Here is a 24,840-nt window from a genome sequence, read left to right on the forward strand (position 1 = left end):
AGAGCAATCTGAATGTGATTTTTAAAATAAGCATGTTTTAAAAATCCAGAGGCATTTTATATTAAAAATGGAGAATTTAATGAATGTGTTTACCTCTATTTCCTTTCAAAAATCCATTAAAAAAGACAATAAAGGGATTTTTTTTAAGGCATAATCCTACGAGGTACAAGGATTAAGGGAAAGTGAAGAAAAGATAATTGATTTTTAAAAAAATAGAAATCAGAAGTAGATGGATAAGTGGTAACTGAGTTTATCAGACCAAAAGTAAAGAGACAGAGACAATAAAGGGAATCAAATAAATCTTTACAAAAACCATAATATCTTCAGAAACATAAGAAACACTATAAAAACCCTGGAAAACAATCTAGGAAATACCATTCTGGATATAGGAATGGGCAAAGACTTCATGATGAAAACACAGAAAGCAATGGCAACAAAACCAAAAATTGACAAATGGCATCTAATTAAACTAAAGAGCTTCTGCACAGCAAAGGAAACTATCAACAGGGTAAACAGACAATCTGCAGGATAGGAGAAGTTTTTTGCAAACTATACATCTGACGAAGGTCTAATATCCAGCATCTATAAAAAACTTAAACAAATTTACAAGAAAAAACAACCCCATTAAAAAGTGGGCAAAGGACACGAACACTTTTCAAACGGAGACATACATGTGGTGAGCAATCATGTAAAAAAAAGCTCCATATCACTGACCACTAGAGAAATTCAAATCAAAACCACAATGAAATACCACTTTAGACCAGCCAGATTGGCTATTATTAAAAAGACAAAAAATAAGAGATGCTGGCAAGGTTGCAGAGAAAAAGGAGCGCTTATACACTGTTACTGGGAGCGTAAATTAGTTCAACCAGTGTGGAAGACAGTGTGGCAATGCCTCAAAGACTTGAAAGCAGAAATCAATATAAATGCTCATACTATAGAAAAACAGAACTTATAAGTTCAACCCATCAGAAGTAGCCAAAAGACTTAACATTTATAATATATATAATTATATTTATAATATAATATTATAATTAGATTTATAATATAATATAATATATTTATAATATATAAGTATATCTATAATATATATAACTTTATAATAGGATAGACTTCTAGATTAAAATTAAATATGAAAATATAAATATAAATTAAATATCTAGATCATTTCCATATGAGATAAACTACTAAAATTATTAATCACTAAATAAATGTAGATTTAAGCTTATGTACTTTAGGCTGGTTGTTAAAGGGGAACTAGAGATAATTGCGTGCACTGGTAAGCATATCCTGTGCTATGGGGAAATAAGATTTAAAACCAATGAAACCACGTACTTCCTAATTTTCACTAGATATTAAGGCTACTAAGGGTTAAGAATTTTAATTAATACATGTAATTAAAACTACTAAAAACAAAGGATGAATGACAACAACTGTACATAAATATATATATGAAAAATGTATTTTAAAAGTGAGATGTATTTTTAATAAGGAAAAATATAAAACGTATGTGTTTTCCTTAAGAGGAAAAGAGGGTAATTTTGTCTTAGAGCAAGATGACTTATGATCCAGAATAAAAAAGGAGAAAAAGACTAAGACAAAAAAATGAGTAGATATAGAAAGTTGCAGAAGGTCTATGACAGAAGAACTTTATTTGTGGTCACAGCACTAAGATTAGATAGATTTTACTTGAAAGTTAAAAAAACTCAGTAATGTACTGGTGCAAAGTTAGAATTAGGTCTCTCTGTTAAAAGGACACATGTTCTTGGAGTATTGGTCTCCCCGTGATTGTGAAAGGTTTTTTTTCTTACTCGTTAAATAATTGGCTTAGAAACACAGATTTTGTGTTTAATTGAGGTAATTTTTTGTACTTCATGTTGTCTTTTTAAAAGCCTTTTATTATTGAAGAAAAGTGAATTTTTTCTATACTAAAAGAGCTAAACTTTTTTTTTTTTCCCACAATGAAACTTTTTGTGTTTGCCTTGAAAATCATTGTCACTTTGGTATTGTTTCACAGTGACCTGTGAACCTATTTAATCAAGTGTTTTAAACCTTTTGACATTTTTGACAGCTCCCCAAAATCACATTCTAAATTAAGTCTTTTGGACCTCAAATTAACATTGAGAGTTTCCAGCAGGGTCCCTGAAATATATCAAAAGAATTAATTTTATCTCCTTGTAACAAGAGGGAAGTTAAATTAATTAGACTTATTTGATGTGTTAAATTGCATGAGAGGCACTGCCAAATAATAAGTGATGCTGAACTTCCTCTAAGTTATATTTGTCATTGATAAGAGTGTTCTAGAAATTGTGTAAAATTCCTAGAAATCTCATATTTTCTGGTATAATGTTATCAGTTATAAAACTAATGATTGTCTTACAATGCTCTATTTTTAAGAGTAACCAAGTTTTCTTCCTGAAATATTTTGAAAGCAACTATGACACAACATTGCAAAATGTTCGTAGAAAATGATGACTTCAGCAACACGGATGGAACTGGAGAACATTACATTAAGTGAAATAAGACAGGAACCAAAAGTTAAGCACTGCATTGGTCTCACGCATATGTGGAAGCTAAAAAAAGTTGAACACATGGAAGTGAAAAGTAGAAGAGAGGTTACTAGAGGCTGGGAAGGGCAGGTGGCAGGGGGAGTACTGAGAGACTACACTCTCCTTACACAATTACAGGATACACAATTAGATAGGAGGAATAAATTCTAGTGTTCTATAGCACTGTCCAATGACTATAGTTAACAATAGTATATATTTTCAAATAGCTAGAAGAGAGGATATTGAATGTTCCCAGCACAAGAAAATGACAAATATTTGAGATGATGGATGTGCTAATTACCCTGATCTGATCACTATACATAGTATACATCAAAACATCACTATGTACCCCATAAATATGTATCATTATTATGTACATATTTGCCAATTTTTAAAAAATAAGTAGAAAAAAGACTGGTAAGTACAGGCGTCTGATAACTAAGATTATGCTATTGGACTGGGTAAGTAGTTCCAAAACTCTAAGAGAAAACTGATTGTTTCATGAAACTGTTAACAAAATATCAAACAAAACAAAAAAGTTAATTAGATGAGGCTAAATTAACTGATGAGAATGATTATGATTATTCATTTTATTACTTTTTGTTGAAACGTTGGTTTTTTTAAATGTATTTTCTAGATTTAGGGAAATTTTTTTTCTTTTTTCTTAAGCTGTCAATAACTTACATTAATTTGATAAAATATACTTTTTAAATAGAAAGGGAACATTTATATTTTTCTTCCTACCTGATGGTTCCAGGATTTGGAAACTCTTCTTAAATATTCTTATTTGCAATATGGGTATTTGCACTGGTTCAATAAAAATATACTCTCTTTGTAATAGGACATAAGTGGGCAAGTTCTTTGCTTGACTTCTTGTCTAGAGAAGTTTTAAAAAGTCTAATCTGAGATTTCTCATGCAGTCAAAAATCATATGAAAAAAGCTCAACATCAATGATCATTAGAGAAATGCAAACCAAAACCACAAAAAATAAGATACTACTTGGCACCAGTCAGAATGGCTACTATTAAAAAGTCAAAAACCAACAGATGCTGGCCAAGTTGGGGAGAAAAAGGAACACTTATACACTGTCAGTGGGAGTGTAAATTAGTTCAACCAATGTGGAAGACAGTGTGGTGAAGACCGAAAAACAGACATACAATTCTACCCAGCAATTCCATTACTGGGTATATGCCCAAAGGAATAGAAATCCTTCCATTATAAAGACGCAGCTACACATAAGTTCACTGCAGTGCTATTCACAATAGCAAAGACATAGAATCAACCCAAATGCCCATCAATGGTAGACTGGATAAAGAAAATGTGATACATATGCACCATGGAATACTATGCAGCCATAAAAAAAATGAGATCATGTCCTCTGCAGGAAAATGGATGGACTAGGGGCTATTATCCTTTGCAAACTAATGCAGGAACAGAAACCTAAATACTGATGTTCTCACTTATAAGTGGGAGCTAAAAGATGAGAACACATGGACACACAGAGGAGAACAACACACACTGGGGTTTATCAGAGGGTGGAGGATGGGAGAAGAAAGAAAAAAGGTCAGGAAAAATAACTAATGGGTACTAGGCTTAATACCTGGGTGACAAAATAATCTGTACAACAAACCCCCATGACACAAGTTTACCTATATAACAAACCTGCCCATGTACCCTGAACTTAAAATAAAAGTTAACGTAAAAAAAGTCTGATTTGGGATTTCTCAGTACAGCTAGTTTTAAATAACTAAGATTGACTGATACAAACACAATAAAGCACCTTGGATATTATATTTTATAGCATATATAGAATTATTATTCTTGCATTTACATACACATTCAGGTCAAGTTTCATGAAACTGATGGCAGCAGTGGCTCATCTGGCCACTGCCAAGACACTGGCTGCAGCGAGGTGGTGTAGCCTGGGCCTTCTGCTCTATGGAGCAGGCAGGAGACCCATCCCTGGGTGCCACTGCAGCTGCCCAAGCCTAGCTGTAGATCCTGGCATCTCTGTGCTCTTGGAGGCCTCGGAAGGCCTCCCAGTCCTTTGCAGGCTCAGAAGTGCCTGCTCCTGCTCCCTGGCCTCTCCCCACTCCCAGTGCCCACTCCAATCATGCAGTAAGGTTGCATCTGAGCCTGGGCACCGTCATAGCCCTGCTGGGTGGGTGCACACTTAAAACAGTATTGGGACACCAGCCCCCTGCCTCCTCAGTCCCCTTCTGGACTTTGGGCACTGACAAGCGTGGGAGGAAATCCAAGATGGGGCTGAGGGCAGCTCAGCGCTGGCCTGTGAGTGCCCCTTCATGTGAGCAGCCTGGATGTCACAGATGGTGGCAGGAGGCAGATAGGCTCCTGGGAGGAAGGTGGTGGGTCGCTGGTGAAGCCCCACCTTCAAAGTCTGGGGGTTGGGCTGCCAGTCCTGTGGACTGGAGGTAGAGCTTGTGGTGCTTTTTCTTGTGCCCATCCATGGCTGCTGATGGACCAATCAGCATGCACTTCCCCCATCTGAAGACAATACATACTCCAGACTTAGCCAGAGAAGAGCAGTCTGTGGGGATGACCAGTTGCAGAGAGGAGCTACCCTCTCCAGGGCCTCATCTCTGCTGAGAACTGCAGAAGGTGGGTCGACCAGCTGGAGAGAGGACCTACCCTCTCTGCTGAGAGTTGAACAGATGTTGGGATGACCAGCTACAGAGAGGAGCTACCCCCTGTGCTGAGAGCAGAACAGATATTGGGAAGAACAGCTGCAGAGAGGAGCTACCTTCTCCAGGGCCTCCTTTCTGCTGAGAGCTGCAGATAACTGGATGACGAGCTGCAGAGAGGAGCTATCCTCTTCAGGGCCTCCTGTATGCTGAGAGTGGCAGATGACCAAAATGATCAGCTGCAGAGAAGACCTACCCTCTCTCCTGAAAGCTGAACACTTGAAGGGGTGGCCTGCCCCTCCTTAGGCAACCTGGTGGTCCCCCGCTCCCGGGAGGTCACCATATTGATGCCGAACTTAGTGCGGACACCCGATCGGCATAGCTCACTACAGCCCAGAACTCCTGGACTCAAGCGATCCTCCAGCCTCAGCCTCCCTAGTAGCTGGGACTACAGGCACGTGCCACCGCGCCCGGCACTCACTGGGATGACCTGCCTACATAGAGGAGCCACCCATTTCAGGGCCTCCTCTCTGCTGAGAGCTGAAGACTCAATGAGACAATCTGCCTACAGAGAGGGGCTACTCTACTGCAGGTCTCCTCTGAGCTGTTCTCACATGCAATAAACCTTCTCATCATCTTGCTCACCCTCCACTTGTCTGCCTACCTCATTCTCCCTGGATGCAAGACCAAAACTTGGGCAAAGGCATCACTGGCCACAGAGGTTTCCAGCCAGAAAAGCAACACTGCAATCACAAAACTAGACTTATTTTGTAGAAACAAAATAATTGTGATTATTTTTGGTAAAAATAGGAGTGACTATAATAAAGACTGTATTTCAGTAGAAAACTGTAACACACCCATTATCAAATTCTGATGATGTTCATTTTTTTGAAGTTTTATGTCCCTGTAAACTGGATTGAGTCTTGATTTTTCCTGGTTTCACTAAAAATTAAAACTGCCCATTTCCCAAGCCCTTCAAGCTGAAGTTGGATGATTTTAGCTTCAGAAAAATCACTACAACAGATCATGTATGAATAACTTTCATGCCTGCTGCTATGGGGATCACTTGGAGAGTTAACCAGAGACATTCAAACGGCAAATGAGGTAAATCCATCAGACTGCAGCTGCCATCCTCATTTCATCTTATGAAGATGCTTTAAACTCAAATCTAGAAATCTCAACTAACTAGCCTCTGAACTAAAAAACTAAGATCATAGTTTGCTCGAAATATTAACCTCTGTTTTTCTTTTGTTTTCATAGATACATACCCTGAGTTTTCTTTAAGCTGTGTAACTTAACAAGAAAAACTTATGCTCATATTGATAAGAAATGGTGTTTCTATGTCAACAAATCAGAAATAGTTGCCCCAAAATTAAAGACCTTAAGAAATATATATATATATATATATATTCAAATCAGGTACTACCTCCGTTATTGATTTATTTAGTTGATTAAATTCTGGAAACTGCTCCAGGGAATTTTTTAGTCCTTGGATATTATTCTCCTGATTGTCGTTGCCTTTATATCCTGAGTGTGTCATAGTCTCTCACATGGTGGTTCCCACCAGCCACTCACTCATCAAATGATTGCCATCAAGGATTAGACAACTTGGATAAGTCAACAGCCCAACTACTCAAGCCTACAAAGACTATGCAATTTTGGATAGTGCTGACTATGTGATTTTACATCCTAGGGTAGCTGTTGATGATGATGGCATCTACAGGACTCTTTGTTCCAGTGACTACATCAGTAGCAGTAACTGAGAGTAACGCTATACTGCTTACTCATACTCTTTGCTTGCTGAAAGGATGACCAAAAAGGGAAAATTGTTAAAGTAAATTAAAATTGGAATCAGGCCTCAAGAATCCCCAAGAAGACAAAACCAGGTAGGCCTTATAAATTACCTCAAGCTGGCTTGATTTGCAAACATAAGTGAAACATAAGCTATTTCTTGTAAATGCCCATATTAAAGAAAAACAAAACTTATCTCAATCAATCAGAAGTAGCCAACAAACTTATATAATAGGGACTTCCCAAAGGGATAGACCAAATAAAGCAGCTGTATAACTGTAACCAATCAATTTTTTTTTTTTTTGCTATACTTCTGTGTCCAACTTATAAAAGCCTCTCTCTTGCATTCCCTCAGTGGAGCTCCTGAACTGCTTCTGGTTTGGAACTGCCCAGTTCATGAGCTGTTGTTTACTCAAATAAACTCTTTAAAATTTTATTATATTTCAGACCTAAATATATGGAGAAAGATACTGTGCTCTTAGACTGGGAGACTCAATACCGTTAAGATGTCAGTTTTCTCCTATGGATTCTATACAATCCAAATCCAAATCCTAGTTGATATTATACAGAAATTGATAAGCAGTGTCTAAAATTTATCTAGAAATATAGCCAAATCAATTTGGGGAAGAAGAGTAGGCACGGAGAGGCACTGTCCAGGTTGGAAGAAGACAATGAGGAGCTCCAAGAGAGAGCTGGCCCCTCCCTCCCAAAATGCTTTCCGTGAGTTGCAGATTTTTCCTATTCTGTTTTCCCTCCTTGGAGACAGGGCCCTGTCGGTTTGTTCACTCTATGTCCTTGGTGCCTGGAGCCTATTAAGTGCTCAATAAATAATGATCACAGGAATGAATGCATGCTGAAGAGACCACAGCTCATTTGTACACCATCTGCTCAAAGCTCCTCTTGTCTGTCCTCTCCTCTTTCAGTTTCCTGCTGTCCACCTAGCAAGTTTGCCTTTGTGGTTTAGCTTCATCTGTGTAAAAATGTCCCATGTGAGGACTGACAATGTTAGGGCTCTTCTGATGTCAAATGATAGAAATGGAAGTCAAACTAGCTTAAAAAAAACTGAATTAATTAGCCAGTTAGTGGGATAAAGATGCAACGTTCGACAGGAATGCTGGTGCTTCCTTTCCATGGAGCTGCAAAGGCTCGTCCTTGGAGGTACCTCAGCAGCTCTTCAGAAGGTTGGCATGATCCCTGAAGACACCAGTTCCTAACTTCCCCACATCCTCTAGTATCCCCCCAAAACCCAGATAGTGCCTGTCCACAGCCAGACCACCTTCCATACACAACCTCGGGGTGTTGGTTATTTTTTCTTTATGAGGAGAGATATTCCTTCGTCGATGGTTTTCAGAGGTTGGAAGTGACATTGACAGAGGAAGAAGTGTAGGAGGTAACGTGATGACGTACAAGAACTCCTTACTGACCAGGCCATGCGTGGCCAGGATCTTGAGGAGTCCATGACGAAACTTCTGGCCGATGAAGGCGTAGATGAGGGGGTTGAGGCAGCTGTGAAGGATGCCCAGAATCTCAGTGGCATCCAGGGCCCGGCCAATGTCATTGCGATGCTCACAGATCTCCTTGATCACCTGGGTCCTCATGAGGGTGTCTGTGAGCAGGACCAGGTGGTAGGGCAGCTAGCAGAGCAGGAAGATGAGGATAACAGCAAAGATGACCCGCATGGCCCGGTGCTTCTGTCCCATGTGGGCCTTAAACAGCATGCACAGGGCGAATCTGTGTCAGAACAGCATGACCAGCAGTGGCACGATGAAGACAAAAGTGTGAGGCTCACTGCAACCTCTGCTTCTTGGGTTCAAGTGATTCTTTTGCCTCAGCCTCCAAGTAGCTGAGACTACAGGTGGGTGCCACCACACCCGGCTAATATTTTGCATATTTAGTACAGATGGGGTTTCACCATATTGGCCAGGCTGCTCTCGAACTCCTGACCTCAGGTGATCTGTCTGCCTCGGCCTCCAAAAGTGCTGGGATTACAGACATGAGCCACTGCACCCAGCCAACAAACAATCTTGACCAAGTGATGCTTCTGGATCAGTGTTCAAGTGGCATGGACAATGGGCTGGTAACAGTCCACGCTGATGCAGGACAGTAGTAGAATACCACTATAGAAATTGACTTCCTTCAGGAGTGAGACCACCTTGCACAGGGGTGTGCAAAAATCCGGCCATTCACCTTGGAGGTGGCCCAGATGGGCAAGGTCAGGGCAAAGAGTAGGTTGACTAAGGCTGGGTTCAGCAGATAGACATCAGTGATGAAGCGGCCAACATTGCTGTATAAGATGACCAGCACCACCAGGGAATTTCCCAGCAGGCTCAGTAGGAACACTAGGGCATAGGTAATGACCACAATATACTTGTCGAGTGTCTCAGTTTCTAGTCTACAGGGGCTGTAATCTTTTGCTGTAGGTAGCATGTCAGTGATGAATGCTCTTCACCAAACCACATCCATGAGTCTGTAATATTCCATATCTTCTTCAGTTTCAGCCATGGTTTGATCTAGCTGGAAGGTTAGACGGAAGGAAATGTGATTTAGTAGCTTGGATTCAAGGCACTCTCATTAAGGATGTGAGAGCAGTTACTGGGATAGCCTTTGCTTCCCTGTTGGTTTGGCAACTAGAGCTCCCCTTCCTCCTTTGCCTCCAACCTGGGCTTCTTGGAGGTTGGCTTCCCAGTGTTCTTTACCATCCATAACTCCAAGGCCTGGCCTGAGTATGGGGTAAGATGGAATACAGGGAAAACGCCTTAGCCCTAGCTCAACCTACAACTGCCTCCTCTCGGCCTGTGTCTCTACCTCTGTCCCTCTTTAACCTTCTCTATCCTCAGTCTGTGCATTTGGATAGGGGGACCAGGTTGGTCTTGGACATTCAGGGAAGGGCCAGCACTAAGCAAAATGCAAGAAGCAAACCTGTTCCCAGGTGGCCCCTTCTATTATTTCCTTTCTTATGTTCTCCCTGATTCTTAAAATTTACTAGGTGAAGGAAGTGGTAGCAACACCTTGCATTCACCTGTATTTTAAGCCTTGTCCTCTGTTTAAAGGAATTTTAGCCATTTGAGAGGATAAAGCCTCAGTCTTGGTCCTTGAATTTCCTCCCAAAATCTACAGAGTCATTCAAGACTTTTCAAATATTTTCCTGTTGTGAAGCATTTTGCTGAAACAAAAATTTCCCAGAAGCCCAATATGTGAAATAGACAAAAGCCGAGCTGCTGTGGGGGAGGGTTTGCTGATCTCCCAACACAAACGACCCCTAAAAAGGCCCTCAAAGCCCCAGGGTTCTCTAGAGAACCATCTGAAAGCCTTTGGAAAATTACTTGGATTGGTTGTAAGGACATCTAGCATGTAGTTCTCGTTCTATCCTGATTCTACCATTAATAAGTCTTGTGACCTTGAGTGGGGTCTCATACCCCTATAGATTTCAGTCTTCTCATCTGCAAATCAAGGAAGACAGAGTCATCCACCTCTCATTTGCTGCCAGGCCTGAAGATCTATGGTAAGTTCACTCAGATACACACATTTTAGTACGTTCCCTCCCTACCAGTATTTGCATTTTCACCAAAGACAAAGTCTTAGGGCAAAGCAATAAACATCACATTGGAAAACTGTCAGCCTCTTCCCACAAAACGGTGAGGTATAAAAAGAGGGGAGGAGGACGTTGTGGCCTCTTCTTCACCTACCTCCATGTATGAAGTCAGAGTTTAGTACATGGTCATAAGGGAGGAGGAGGGCAGCCAGTTTATCAGAAATCCTCAGGTCCCACAGAAATGAACACGTTTTCTAAAATAAAGTCAAGCCAAGCCACCTACCCCAAAGAAAATCCTAGCAAGCAAAGGTGGTTTCCAACCCGAGGCCCCAGCTGGGTGTGTCCAACCGTAGGAGCTGCAGCTCAGGGATCAGAGTGACTTAACAGCTAGAGGGCACTTGATGAATAAAGGGAAATAAGGAAACCAAGTCAGACAACACCTCCCTTCTGAGCCCCACCCATGTCTACATCTGGAGAAGAACAGTTAAGTCAAGGGATCACAGACTCGTGATTAGAGACTGCCAGGGTCCATATGACCAAGCGGAGGTCCCAGGTGTGAAGCTGGGGTTGAGGGTCCGTTATCTGAATTCTCCACTCTATGGATGATCGTTTTTATTCTTTTCCTTTTCTTGAATTTATTTCCATTTGTTTATTCCTAAATTCCCTGGTAGATCACCTGTAGAAACTTGCAACTGTCTGATAAGAATAAAGGGGGAAGGATTTGACTTACAGCAGAGACTTCAGAAGGAGTCCTCTCTATGAGCAAACTGGGGGCAATCCAGTGGGAAGCAGGTGGAGAGCTGCACTTGAGCTGTGTTTGGACAACAGGCACACAATCTTTACTTATTTTACAGGCTTCTTTGAGGTAGTCTGGTGGGGATTTGAAGGGAAAATGAATGCTCCTTTGCTGCCAGCCACTCTTTTGCACAACCAGTGCCAATGACCGGTTGATTGAAATGGTTCTGAGGCTGGGGGCATAGGCCACTCCCAGAGTCTGGATGGTTAGCAGAGAGACCACAGAGCTGGGGCAGTCCACGAATGGAAGAGCTGGGGTCAAGGTCACTGCTCCCCCCATCTCAGTAATGGAGAACGGCTTCTCTGGGAACCTGCCTTAACTTCCCCCGGCAGCTAATGTCTGTCCCCTGGCTTGAGTCTTCTGGCATCTTCATCAATTCTCCATTATAACATGAATCCTACTATACTGCAATGATGTGTTTGCAAGTCCGTCCTCTCCCAGCCTGTGAGCAAGAATCCTCTTCCATTCATCTTTGTGTTCTCTTTCAGGGACTATAGTAAGTGCTCAATCAACGGTTGTGGAAATAAATAATGGGAGACATTTCTACTGTGATTCATGGATCATGTGTCACCAGCGCGATTCATTGTCTATTGCTTTTGGTCACACACTCATACCACAGGTATGCCTGAAAGCCTCACTTCCACACAGCCCACCTGGTCTGCCTGCCATTGTTCCTTCTCAACCATCCTCTAATGGAAGTGTAAATCTTGCCTTACCACAAATGTCAAATTTATCATGCCACAAATGCCTACAATTCTGCCACTGGCAAGCCTATTTTTAAAGGTAGATCATACTCTCCTGCTGCGTTCTCTTTTCATGTATAAATAGTGACAGGAAGTTTAAAGAGACAGCAGCCAGTCTCAGTTTGTTTTTACTGATGTTGGTTTATCGTGCCGTGATGCCCCTTCCTTACTCACTGATAGAACCACCATTGGATGAGGATGGTCTAAACCAGTTATGCAATCTATTGCCTACTCTCCCAGCCTTCTTTACACCTAGCAGTGGCCAAGGATATGATTTTGGCTAATGAAGGTCAAGGAGAAGGCTGCTGGGAGCTCTGGGAAAACCCTTGCTTTTCCTACCAAAAAGAAATAAAGACACTGCTTGGCACCCTCTCCCTTTTCTTTCCTTTTGCTTGTGACTGCTAGAGCTGCAGCAACCATCATGAGGCCATGAGGCAAAGGGCAAATGAATCAGAAAGAGGGCAGTCAGCCTTGGACATTGCTGAGCCCTCAACCAACATTAGCAAATGTTATGTGTAAAATAACACCACCAAAAAACCCCTCACCCGCTGTTTTTAAGCCACTGGGAGTTAGGTTTTTGTTACTAGCAGCTGAGGGCACTCTTCACTGATAACACGATCATCTAATTTGGGGTCTTCCAAACTTCCATGATCTCTAAACCACCTTTCACATTTTGGCCATGTCTGCTGAAGTGTAATATTCTTTAAATTGATTCACTTTTGTTAATTTAATTTAAAATGAATATGTAATGATTAAAATGAAAACAGATTCACCATGAATCACCCAAAACTTACATTTTTACCCATGGAGCACTTTGCAAAAGCAAACTCAGCTCTGTCTGTGTCTCTGATGCCCAATTTCCTTCTGAGTGGCATCATCATAATAAACACAAATAAGGCCTTTAACCATGGCCATTTCAAGACATGTTTTCCATAATTAATTGCTTTTTTTCTGGTGTTTTTCTGAAAACTTTTTTTTCAAGCAGCTATAATTCTAAGGTGTTATGTGTTCAAGGAGATTCATGGAAAGGACTCTGACAAGTATAGGTTTTTGGTAACTTTAAGATCATACCATTGGACTGGGTAAGAATTTCCATAACTCTATTGAAGAGACTGATGCTATTATGAAACTTCTAATCAAGGTCAAGCAGAACAAAGTTAATTACATGAGGTTAAATGAACTGAGGAAGATAATGTTTTTTATGAATTTTTATTTGAAATTTGGCTGGTTCTTTAAATATTTTGTTTGCTATAGTTTATGAAACTTTGTTTTTCTTTTAAGCTATTTATAGATTACAGCAATTTGGCCAAATGTACTTTTGTGAACAAAAATGGAAACATTTACTTTTTCTCCATATAGGATCCTTCCAGAATTCAGAAACTATTTGTGAATATTCTTGTTTGTATGGTAATATAGTTATTTCTTTCCATTCAGTAGGAATCGGCTCTCTTTATAACAGGATATATTGACAGTATTGGCTATATTACTAGGGCATTGACTGGGATGTCATATTTGAAAATGTCCAGAGAAGGAATCTATAGGTATTGCTGGTGAAGTCTGAAGTCTGCTTTGGTTTGGCTTTCTAGCCTCAAGAGGTTTTAAAAAATCCAATTTGAGATTTCCTATCAAAAGTTCCAACAAAGCAAGCTTTAAAAGAAAACCTCTGTGGTCAATTACTATGTTTGCTGCATTTATAGCAGCAAAGGTTTGATGAGGCTAAACTTATTTTGCAAATAAATTAGTCTTACTTTGATTATCTTTGATAGAAATGAGAGTGATTGTAGAGAGAAAAATTATGTTTCAGAAGAAAAATTACAGTGTGCCTGTTATTAGATTGTAGCTCTGCTCGTTGTTTTTCAGTTATTATCTTATTTTTTTTTTTTGAGATGGAGTTGTGCGCTGTTGCCTAGGCTGGACTGCAGTGGTGCTATCTCTACTCACTGCAACCTCCACCTTGCGGGTTCACGCCATTCTCCTGCCTCAGCCTCCTGAGTAGCTGGGATTACAAGTACACACCACCACGCCCGGCTAATTTTTTGTATTTTTAGTAGAGATGGGGTTTCACTATGTTGTTCAGGCTGGTCTTGAACTCCTGACCTCAAGTGATCCGCCTGCCTCGGCCTTCCAAAGTGCTGGTATTACAGGTGTGAGCCACCGTGCCCAGCCTCAGTTTATTATCTACCTGTAGACTGGACTGGATCTTGACTCCTTCTAGATTCCTCCAATCCAATTTTCTCCCATGGAATTACAAAGAACAAGAACTGCTCTGTTCCTGAAGCCTTACAAGCTGGAACTGGGCAACTTAGTGTAAATTTCAAGGAAAACCTTCATGATTGACATGTGTGCCATGCAGAGATGCCAAAATACCTGATGCCATAACCAGAGACATTTAAACTGCAAACCAGAGTGAGAAGTTGATGACTTCATGCTGTGGACAGTTTCCCCCAAAACACTGAAGAAGATTCCTCATCGTAATGAGTCTCTTACCTTTCTTAATTTCTCCTTGCTTATGTCTACCCCTTTCACTTGGCAGCATTATGCTGTAATTAGGATTTCATAGCCATTAGCTTCTCTGGGTAACTTGAGGGAGTGTTGGTTCTGTCATATTAAACCCAAAGTTGTACATGACCTAAGAGATCCTTCAGGCCACCCAGTGGCTAACCTTAGCAGCATCCCTAACTCACCTGTTTGTTCAAATTGGACCTGTCGTTCCTTTTATAGAGTTAGACTTCTAGACTCACTCGTTCTCACCCCCCTGTTCTAATTTAACCCAATCATGGGATGCTAGATAATGTGATTCCCTGTGACTTGGACTGTGAGCCCAGGAAGGACCCTGAGTCTCACTGCCCAGCTCTCTCCTTACACAAAGGAGGATGCAGAGCCTACAGAGGGAAAGTCTGTAGAGGGAAAGGCTTATCTCTGGCCACACAGCAAGTGGGGAGAAAATCCCAGCTCTATCTTGTAGGACAGCATGTGAATATGAAGGTGTGGCCTCCACTGATTGAGCAGTCCCTGGGTGACGACACTGTGCTAATTGTTTAACATCTTTGTTCCATTCAATCCCCACATAACCCTGGGAGGCTAGAGGGGAACCTGGGGCACAGAGAAGGCAAGATTTTTATCCAACAACACAGAGGTACCCAGGATTTGAACTCAAGTCTGTGTGCCCAAAGGGCCTGTGTTCTGGGCCCTGACTTGGTGTAAGTGACCCTGTGAGGGCTCATGCCATGTGGACACTAGGCTGGGGGTGTCCCCTCCTTCCCCATGGAGGGCCCTCAGCCTTGTCCAGGTACTCATCCTCCTCGAGACACCCACTCATTGTTTCCTGGGCCCAGCTGAGTGGAAAATGTGTGTTCTTTGAGGAGAGGGTGCAGAAGTAAAGTGCGGCCCCAGATGCTGTGTGTGTGTGCGGAGCAGGGCTGGTTTTAATATTGCCTTTCTCTCCAGGGGGATCTCATCCTCTTCTCCTCCCGATGGGTCCTGGGGCCCAGAGAGGGACACTGTGGCCCCGACAGCTGGTGGCCTTATTCTAGAGTCAAGACCAGGTATGGAGTGGAAAATCCAGGTGTCCTGCCTCCCAGGTTGCAGCTGCTGGAGTTTGGGGTGGGGTGGCAGTGGTACAGCAGTGGGACACAGTGGAGGGGAGGGGAGAGGGAAACGGAGGTAAATGAGGGAGGTGGGTGGGACATGGGATTTAGGGAGGATGGGGTCAGGAGTCCAGAGACCTGGGTCTCCATCCTGGCCTGGCTACGCACTCACTGTGTGATCTCGGGCAAATCACTCACCTTCCTTGAGCCTCAGTTTCCCCACCTGTAGACCAAGGATTGGACTGATGGTCTCGGCAGCCTCTTCCAGCCCAGATCCTGTGTGAAATCCATGAACGGCTCCATGTGTCTCCTCCTCTCCCTCATCTCTGCCATGCATTTATCTTCCCTGGCTCCTGGTATCACTCCCCTTCTATCCCCGTAAGTTCCAGGGTCTCCCTGCTACTCACCCAGGAGAGCCTGGCTGGCTGGGGCACGAGAGTGCGGCTTTGCTGCCTGAGTCCCTCCCTAGTGACGGTGCCTTGCAGAGCTGTCCCAGGATTTACAGCCTGGGAAGAAGTGATTCAGTTTCAGCCCAGCAGCCTGGAGGGGGAACCTGGCTCACAGCGGTGGGGGAACCGAAGACGCTGCAGGGAAGAAGTGGTAGAGGCAGGATCCAGGGCACTGGGGCAGAATGGTGAGATGGGAAACGGGTCCTCAGGCCGGCCTGGGGTAGAGTCACCTGTTGGCCTAATGGGGGCTGATCCATTGTGGTTAGTGGGACTGCTGCTAGTTTCCTTTTCGTTTTCAGCACTTGCTCCTGCTTTTCTTCCTTCTCGCCACCAGGGGGCAGAGGGAGGCCGTGGAGCTCCGCAGCTGCTGTTCCTGTGGTTGTCTCTTCCGTGTTGTTTGGTTGGGTTGTGAGGCGGCGCTCCAGGGTGGGGAGGGGAGGGCGAGGTTCCCACCACGCTCCTCCTTCCTCTCTCCACTTCACTGAGCTGAGCGGTTCCCGTGAGTGCTGGTCACCAGTGCCGACCCCCAGTCCTGATCCCACTCCCGAAAGGATGGATGGGAGACCACTAATGAGATCCTGTCTTCAGCAATGGGCCAGGCGGGTTTCCACGTGGGCTAGGGCCTCCCATCCTTGCTGTGCTCTGCCTCCTTGAGGCTGGGGTCTTTCCATGCCGGTTCCTCGTTTCTCCAGGCTGGGCTGCCCCAGAGGCTAGTATCGGGGAAGCGGAGCAGGGGCCTGGGAGTACGGCTGTTTTCACAAACCCCAGGAACCGCATCTAAAAACCAGCACAAGGGATGCCCCAGAGTTTCTGCCCTGGGCTCGGTCCTGCACCTGTATCCCCCATGCGGAGGCTGTGTCCCCATCTCTGTCCCTCATCTCTGCCTCTTCCTCATTGTCTCCCTTTATCTTCTCCCTGTCCCTGTCATGTTCTTGGTGTGTTTCTCACCCTGCCCCCCAAGTCAGACTGTCTGAAGTTCCTGTCCCGAGGACTCCACCACTGCCACCCTCTCTTCTCCCCTCCCTGAGGTCGGCTTCATCACTGGCTGTGTCCAGGACCGGTATTGCAGACCCTCATCAGACCCCACAATGGGGGCTCCTGTCGCTGCTGGCTGTAAAGGCAGGGACTGTGTCGGGGCCAGACTGGGGGCGTTGCTACTCCCCTGCCAATGTCGCTGGCGCTCGGGGCTGAGCTGTCGCAAGGGCTGGGGGCGGGCTGGCTCCTGGGGCTCCCGCGTCTCCGCCCCTGCCCGCCGGGCGCCAGGCCGGATGGGCTGCACTGTGAGCCTGGTGTGCTGCGAAGAGCTGCGACCCGGGCCACCCTGCGGTCCCCAGCCTTCGGGAAGTCCCTGGGCCTCAGCGCAGGCTGAGTGCTGGGAGCCTCGGGGTTTGGCCTGTGCAGAGAGAAGGCAGCTACTGCTTCAGGTCGGGGCTGCAGGAATGGGTGAGGGAGGATGCCCCGAGTCGGGAGCTGGTGGTTGGCAGAGCCCAGGGCACCTGACACAGGTAAGAAGCCAGCCCAGGACAGTGCTAGTCTACTTGGGAAGTGTGGGAAGGCAGGTGGACCAAGGGGGAGGCAGGACCAGGACCGGGTGAAGGGTCCTCTAGTTGGGTGGAGGGCTCCCTTGGGTCTCTTGTGCCCTTGGGAAAAGGGTGATATAGGACCTGACCCCTAGAAAGGCAAATAGCTTGGGCGAGGTTGCTTTAGGAGTCATCCAAGAGGGGTAGGCCTGGAGTGTTGGGGCAAGGTAGGGAAAGGGTTAATCTTCCTTGAGCTGGATCAAGGGGCAGCTCTGGAGGTGTCCCTTGATTTAGAGGGCTCTGGAGTTAGGAGGGTGGGGGCCACTGGGGCAGGAACTGCCCCTGGATGGTGGGGACAGCTGGCCTCTCACCCCTGCCTTCTCTGTGCTGGGTAAGTCTCAGAGACTAGCAAGTGGGGAGCTGACCTGGCAGTGGGGACAGGTCTGAGCTGGGAGGCAGGTGTCTGTTCTGGAGGAGGTGTCTGCCAGGGAACCACTAGGCCTGGTATAAGTGTGGCGCTGGTTTTTCCCCGGGAGAGTAGGAGGAGGTGTTTGGGGTCACCAGGGGTGGGTAACTCCTCTCCAGGTCCCTGTGACCTCAGGACTCACTGCTGGTGGGTCTTCTTCCTTCACCCCGTGCCCCTGCCTCCCCACCTCCCGCACAGCCACCTTTGACATGGGGCGGGTGCCTGTTGGGCCAGGTGAGGGTGGCAGGGACAGGGACAGGCAGTGGGGCTGAGATGGAGGGAGGAGCCGGGGCTCTGGAGGTGGATGATCAAGGAGAGAAGGAGGGGAGGATGTGTGTGCTGCTGTGTGACAGTGGCAGGGACAGGGATGGGGATGAGTGTCTGTCTACATGAGATGAGCTGGTTTCTGAGAGGCCTCTTGGGAGAGCCTGGAGCTCGCCTGTGACTCCCTCCTTCCTCTATCTATGGGGATCAAGCTCCATCCCAGCTGCTGTGCCCTGACTCTGGCTCCAGTGAGGGTTGCTGCTACTCAGGGCTCCCCGCTTCAGGGGCTTAGGGAAGAGCAGCCTGCACCCATCACCTGGGCCCTCACTAGAGGAGGGGTGATACCCTCGTTCTTGGGGTGGATAAACATCTCCTGGGTGCTGATCCCCCCAGGACCCAGGGCTCAGTGGCTACCCAGACATCTGGGCTGCCTGCCAGGGCACTCCTAATGCCAGTCCTGCTGCAGACACATTCCTGTCCCAGGCCCTGCCATAGGCCCAGTGTCTCTCCCTGAGCCACAGCCTGAGCTCCTGCTGCCTGTGTCCACACCCAGCCTCGCTGTTCTCCTGTCCCCTCAGCACACCCCTCTCCTACCCAGGCCACTTCGCCTCCTTCCCCTGTCATGCTGCCTCCTCCTCCACAAGCAGGCTGTCCTCCTCCTTCTCCTGGACTGCCTTGTCCCCCATCCCCCATTGCCCACTCCTCTTTCTCCCCTGGACAGCATTTGGCTCCTGCTCCTCTCCTTGGCTTCAAGAGGGTGCATGCCTTGGCTCTTGGGCTTCCGAGTCCAGCTCTGGGTTGTCAGTGCCTGCAGCTGTGGGCTCTGCCCCTCCCAGGTGGCCTCTCTAGGTCCCACAACTGCCCTGCACCCTGAGCCCTCCTATGGTCCCACATGTCAGCCTCAGGAGCAAGAGGCTGGGCTTGGCACCCTCCTGAGCCCTCCCGCCAAGGCTTCTGGGTGCCAGGGGGCCTGGCGGGCATCTCCGGGTGCCAGTCATGCCTCCTTGCTCTCTGCTGTATCCCAGGACAAGTGGGTGCTTGTGGATGGGGCGGGAGCAGTGGGGAGGAGACTCCAGGCTGTTGTTGCCTCTTCTGTTCTACAGTCAGCTCTTCTGGGCTCTGCTTCTTTCAGCCCGGAGACCCACTGAGGTTAGAAGTTCTCCCGGGGCCTGGTCCTGCAGCCTCCCCTGCATTCCTGTTGTGAGACCTGCACCCCTTTTGGAAGTTCTAGGATCTGGCCTGACTCCCTCCTCCATGGGTTGGATGACCTCCTCTTCCTCTCTCTCTTGTTATGTAGCATCAGAGACCCCAGAGCTGAAAAGCATCTTAGTGCTTTGAGTCTTTTGAGGACACAGATCCCTTTGAGAATCTGATGTAACCTATGGGTGCTCTTGCTAGGGAGAAGGTGCACACACACACACAGACACACACACACACTCATACACACAGGCACACACACACACAACACACACACACTCATACACTCACACACAGACATGCTCTCACACTCATGCACACAGACACACACACTTATACACACAGGCACACAGACATGCTCTCACACACACTCATACACACAGGCACACTCACACACGCAGGACACACTCATACACACAGACACGCTCACACACAACACACACACACTCACACTCACACACAGACATGCTCTCACACTCATGCACACAGACACACACATACACACAGGCACACAGACATGCTCTCACACTCATACACACAGGCACACAGACATGCTCTCACACTCATACACACAGCACACTCACACACGCAAGACACACTCATACACACAGACACGCTCACACACAACACACACACACATACACACACAGACATGCTCTCACACTCATGCACACAGACACACACACATACACACAGGCACACAGACATGCTCTCACACTCATACACACAGGCACACAGACATGCTCTCACACTCATACACACAGGCACACTCACACACGCAAGACACACTCATACACACAGACACGCTCACACACAACACACACACACACACACACACACAGACATGCTCTCACACTCATGCACACAGACACACACACATACACACAGGCACACAGACATGCTCTCACACACACTCATGCACACAGATACACACACACACACATAGGCACACTCACACAAGGCACACTCACACATATACACACAGGCACACTCTCACACACGCTCACACACAACACACACACTCACACACACACAGACATGCTCACACACACACTCATGCACACACAGAGACACACTCATGCTCACAGACATGCTCACACACAACACACACACTCTCACACTCATACACACTCACACAGACACGCTCACACACAGCACACACACTCTCACACTCTACACACACAGACACGCTCACATACAGCACACACACTCTCACACTCTACACACACAGACATGCTCACACAGCACACACACACTCTCACACTTATACACACTCCACAGACACGCTCACACACAGCACACACTCTCACACTCTACACACCAGACACGCTCACATACAGCACACACTCTCACACTCTACACACACAGACACGCTCACACACAGCACACACACTCTCACACTCTACACACACAGACACGCTCACACACAGCACAACACTCTCACACTCTACACACACAGACACGCTCACACACAGCACACACACTCTCACACTCTACACACACAGACACGCTCACACACAGCACACACACTCTCACACTCTACACACACAGACACGCTCACACACAGCACACACACTCTCACACTCTACACACACAGACACGCTCACACACAGCACACACACTCTCACACTCTACACACACAGACATGCTCACACACAGCACACACACTCTCACACTTATACACACTCACACAGACACGCTCACACACAGCACACACACTCTCACACTCTACACACACAGACATGCTCACACACAGCACACACACTCTCACACTCTACACACACAGACACACACACAGCACACACACTCTCACACTTATACACACTCACACAGACACACGCACAACACACACACACACAGAGATGCTCACACACACTCATACACACAGACACACTGACACACACTCATACACACACAGGCACACTCACACAAGATACTCATACACACACAGACATGCTCATACACAACATATACACTCATACATACACAGACACACTCAACACATACACTCATACACTCACACACAGACACGCTCACACACATTCATACACAGACACGCTCACACACAGCACACACACACTCACACTTATACACACTCACACAGACACACACACAGCACACACTCACACTCGCACAGAGACATGCTCACACACATTCATACACACAGACACACTCACACACACTCATACACACACAGGCACACTCACACACACAAGACTCACTCATACACACAGACACACTCAACACATACACACTCATACACTCACACACAGACATGCTCACACACACATTCGTACACACAGACATGCTCACACACATACACACACACTCATACAGTCATACACACAGTTCACACACACGCTCACATACACACGCTCACACATATGCTCACACACTCATACACATGCTCACACACACTCATACACACACGCTTACACAAGTCTCACACACACTGACACACAGACACACAGCCACTGTGCAAACATACACAATGTCATATATTTCTTCAAGCCCCACTATAGCCCTGATTTATCCACCCCCTGCATTTCAAACCAGCACACTGAGGACTAGAGCGGGGGTCCTCAGTGTGACTTGCCCAAGGTCACACTAGAAGTGTCGGCACTGGGACCACATCCCAGGAGTCCCGGGTCCAGATAAGTGAGGATTTCATTCCCAGATGCAACTACTGCTTTCCCCAGAGGCTGCCTGTAAGGCCTTTCATTTATTCAACACTGATTCAAGCATTTTTGAGCGTCAGCTACAGGCCAGGCATGGAGCTTGGTGCTGGGGATAGGGCAGAAAGCAGACAGCCGGGTCCTTGCCCTCAGGGAGTTGTCAATCCAGTGGGAGAGATGGAACAGACTGCAAACAAGTCGTTGCACAGAGAAATGCATGACTGGAGACAGTGCTATGGAGGCCAAGTTCAGGATGTGACGGGTAAGGATCCCAGAGGGATTGCACCGGGAAGGTGAAGGAAGTGGCATCTGAGCGAGGAGCCGAAGCAAGAGCAGCTGGGAGGAAGAAGCGTTCCAGGTAGTCGGAGCAGCACACCTGAAGGTCCTGGGATGGAGAAGAGCCGAGACCTGTTACAGAAGTGGACAAAGGCTTTCCCTGGCTGCTCCTCATTCCCCAGGAGCCCTCGCACGCATGCTGTGTGTATGTGGATTGGGAGAGCGAGAGTCAAAGCAAGGTGCCTGGGAGGTGGGGCAGCCGTCTGCAGGAGGTGCTGGGTGGTCAGGGTTAGAGACGGTTGGCCAGGGAGAGGGCTGAGTGGGGCCATGACTAACTTGGGAGAAAGGACTGGACATGGAGATGGCTTGGATGTGGAAGAGGAAGTTGAAAATAATAACCCCTCTCATCTCACGGTGATGGTGGCTGTCAAGGTATTTGTCTGTATTAGTGTGTTGAAATACTTCATAAACAAAGAAAAATGTATGAACTTCCTGCTGACTGAAAACACACACGTACTCACATCCCTGGCATGCAGAGTCTAGAAACAGAACAGTGCCAGCTCTCAGAATGTGCCTCCTGCCCCTTCCAGTCACTAATCCCCTCGGAGGGCAGCTGGCGATCCCGACTTCTAACCACAGGGAGTTGCCTGTTCTAGAATGTCTAATAAATGGAATGGCACTTGTAATCAGTGGAGCACATCATATGTATTCTTTTGTGCTCAGTATCATGGTTGTGAATTTTATCTACATTCCCGGGTGTGGTTTCGAGCATTCCTTCTCATTGCTGGACAGCATCCCACTGTGTGAAGACACGCTGTCGATTTATCCATTCTGCTATTGACAGGCATTCGAGTTGTTTCTAGTTTTGGGCTACTGTGAATAGCACTGCTAAGAACACTTTCATGCATGTCTTTTGAAGATCATGAACCCAGATTCCTGTTCGGTATATGTATCCCTCCATTTTGATGATGTCTCTGGAAGACCCAAGTGTCTTGGAATCAAAGGAATCATTCGATGAAGGGAGAACTTCAGCACCTTGACGATGGGGGTGAGGGATGCCTTGGGGATGGGAGAAGATTCTCTAGCACCCTCTTATGTCCCTTTGTAATGATTCTTCTCAATTCACATGTCCCCCGGCCTTGTGGGCCTCAGGAGGGAAAGGAGGAAGAAGCCTGGAGTCCTGCTTTGGAGTGGGGTGGGCGGGGGTCCACCGATCACCTCTCTTACCCACTCTCTGGAGGCAGGCTTGGGTCCCTGGCATGGGTGGGAGGCTGTGAGGCTGAAGATAGGGCCGCACCCTCTATTTGTTTGCTCTTTCCAGAGGGGCAAGAAGCCAGCCACTGCCTCCTTGTTTGATGTATGAACCTGCCCAGGGCTCCTGGCACTGGGACAGAGCCTGGTGCCAAGGGCAGGCAAGCTAAGGCAGACCCCAGAGGGGCCGCAGCCTGTGAGTGGGAAGTGTAGGCTGCCATCTGCAGAGAGGCTAAGGAGTGAGGAGGAAAGGGGACCCAGGCTATGCTTAGGGGCCAGGTCCCCTTGCTGACTGTCCCAGCTCTGATTTTTAAATTCACCTCTAACCCCAAGACCCCAGCCTGGTGCTTTTGGCCAGCCCTTCTGCCTCCTAGCCTGAGTAGCTGTAAAGCCCAGAGCAGGAAGCTGCAAATCTACCCCAGGGATAGGGGATGGCAGACCCCAAGCTCTAGTGTTCCTTTGTGGCCTGGGATATGAGAGTGCTGGGTGCTTCTGCTGCTGTCTGTTTAAAGTGTGTCTCCTCAGTACGTCCATGAGCCAGGGTTTTCAGGCCACTGCCAAGCTTCAGTAAGCCTGGCATCCCAGGAACTTAGCAAAGGACCTGGGACATCTGGATACTCAATAAAGATTGCCCAAGGGATGACTGGATGAATGGTGAGAGGCAGACAGGTAGAGATCCCACAGACAGGAGAGAGAACGCAGATAGGGCAAATGCAAGAGGATGGTGGTGACAGGCCTGGGTGGCCTGCTGTACGGGATGGAGCTGTTCTGTCTGGGAAATAGTGGCTTCCCCTGCGCCCGGGGCCCCACCTGAGCCTGAGCTTCTCTGGGCACCCAGCAGGGGGGTGCAGGTGTGGCGATAGGGGGTTGGAGTGAGGCCAGTGGGGGCCAGCTCACGCATGGCTGGAAGTCAGATAGGAATGTGTGTACAGGGTCAGGTGAAGTCAACTGACAGAAGGACTTTTTGAGGTTTGAAGAGCATGAGAAAGGACTTAAGAGCCTGGTGACCAGCTGGGGCTGGCAGAGGTGGCAGTCACCAGGATGATGGAGAGGGGTGTCCTCTGGGCTAGCTGGTCTTGGCATTCCTGCCAGCATCCCTTC

The 24,840-nt window shown here is 46.7% G+C and overlaps 1 long non-coding RNA gene across 1 annotated transcript; it reads right to left on the reverse strand.

Annotated features, from left to right (window-relative positions):
• Positions 1-7,273: 7,273 nt before the first annotated feature.
• LOC117094546 lies at positions 7,274-16,032 on the reverse strand. Its single transcript, XR_004441576.1, has 2 exons — positions 15,840-16,032; positions 7,274-9,497 (listed from the first exon to the last, which is right to left on the reverse strand). It is a non-coding gene; the product is annotated as an uncharacterized LOC117094546 (long non-coding RNA).
• Positions 16,033-24,840: the final 8,808 nt, after the last annotated feature.

This window comes from Trachypithecus francoisi, unplaced genomic scaffold (genome assembly GCF_009764315.1).
Source record: "Trachypithecus francoisi isolate TF-2019V2 unplaced genomic scaffold, Tfra_2.0 Lachesis_group13, whole genome shotgun sequence".
Taxonomy (NCBI): Eukaryota; Metazoa; Chordata; class Mammalia; order Primates; family Cercopithecidae; genus Trachypithecus; species Trachypithecus francoisi.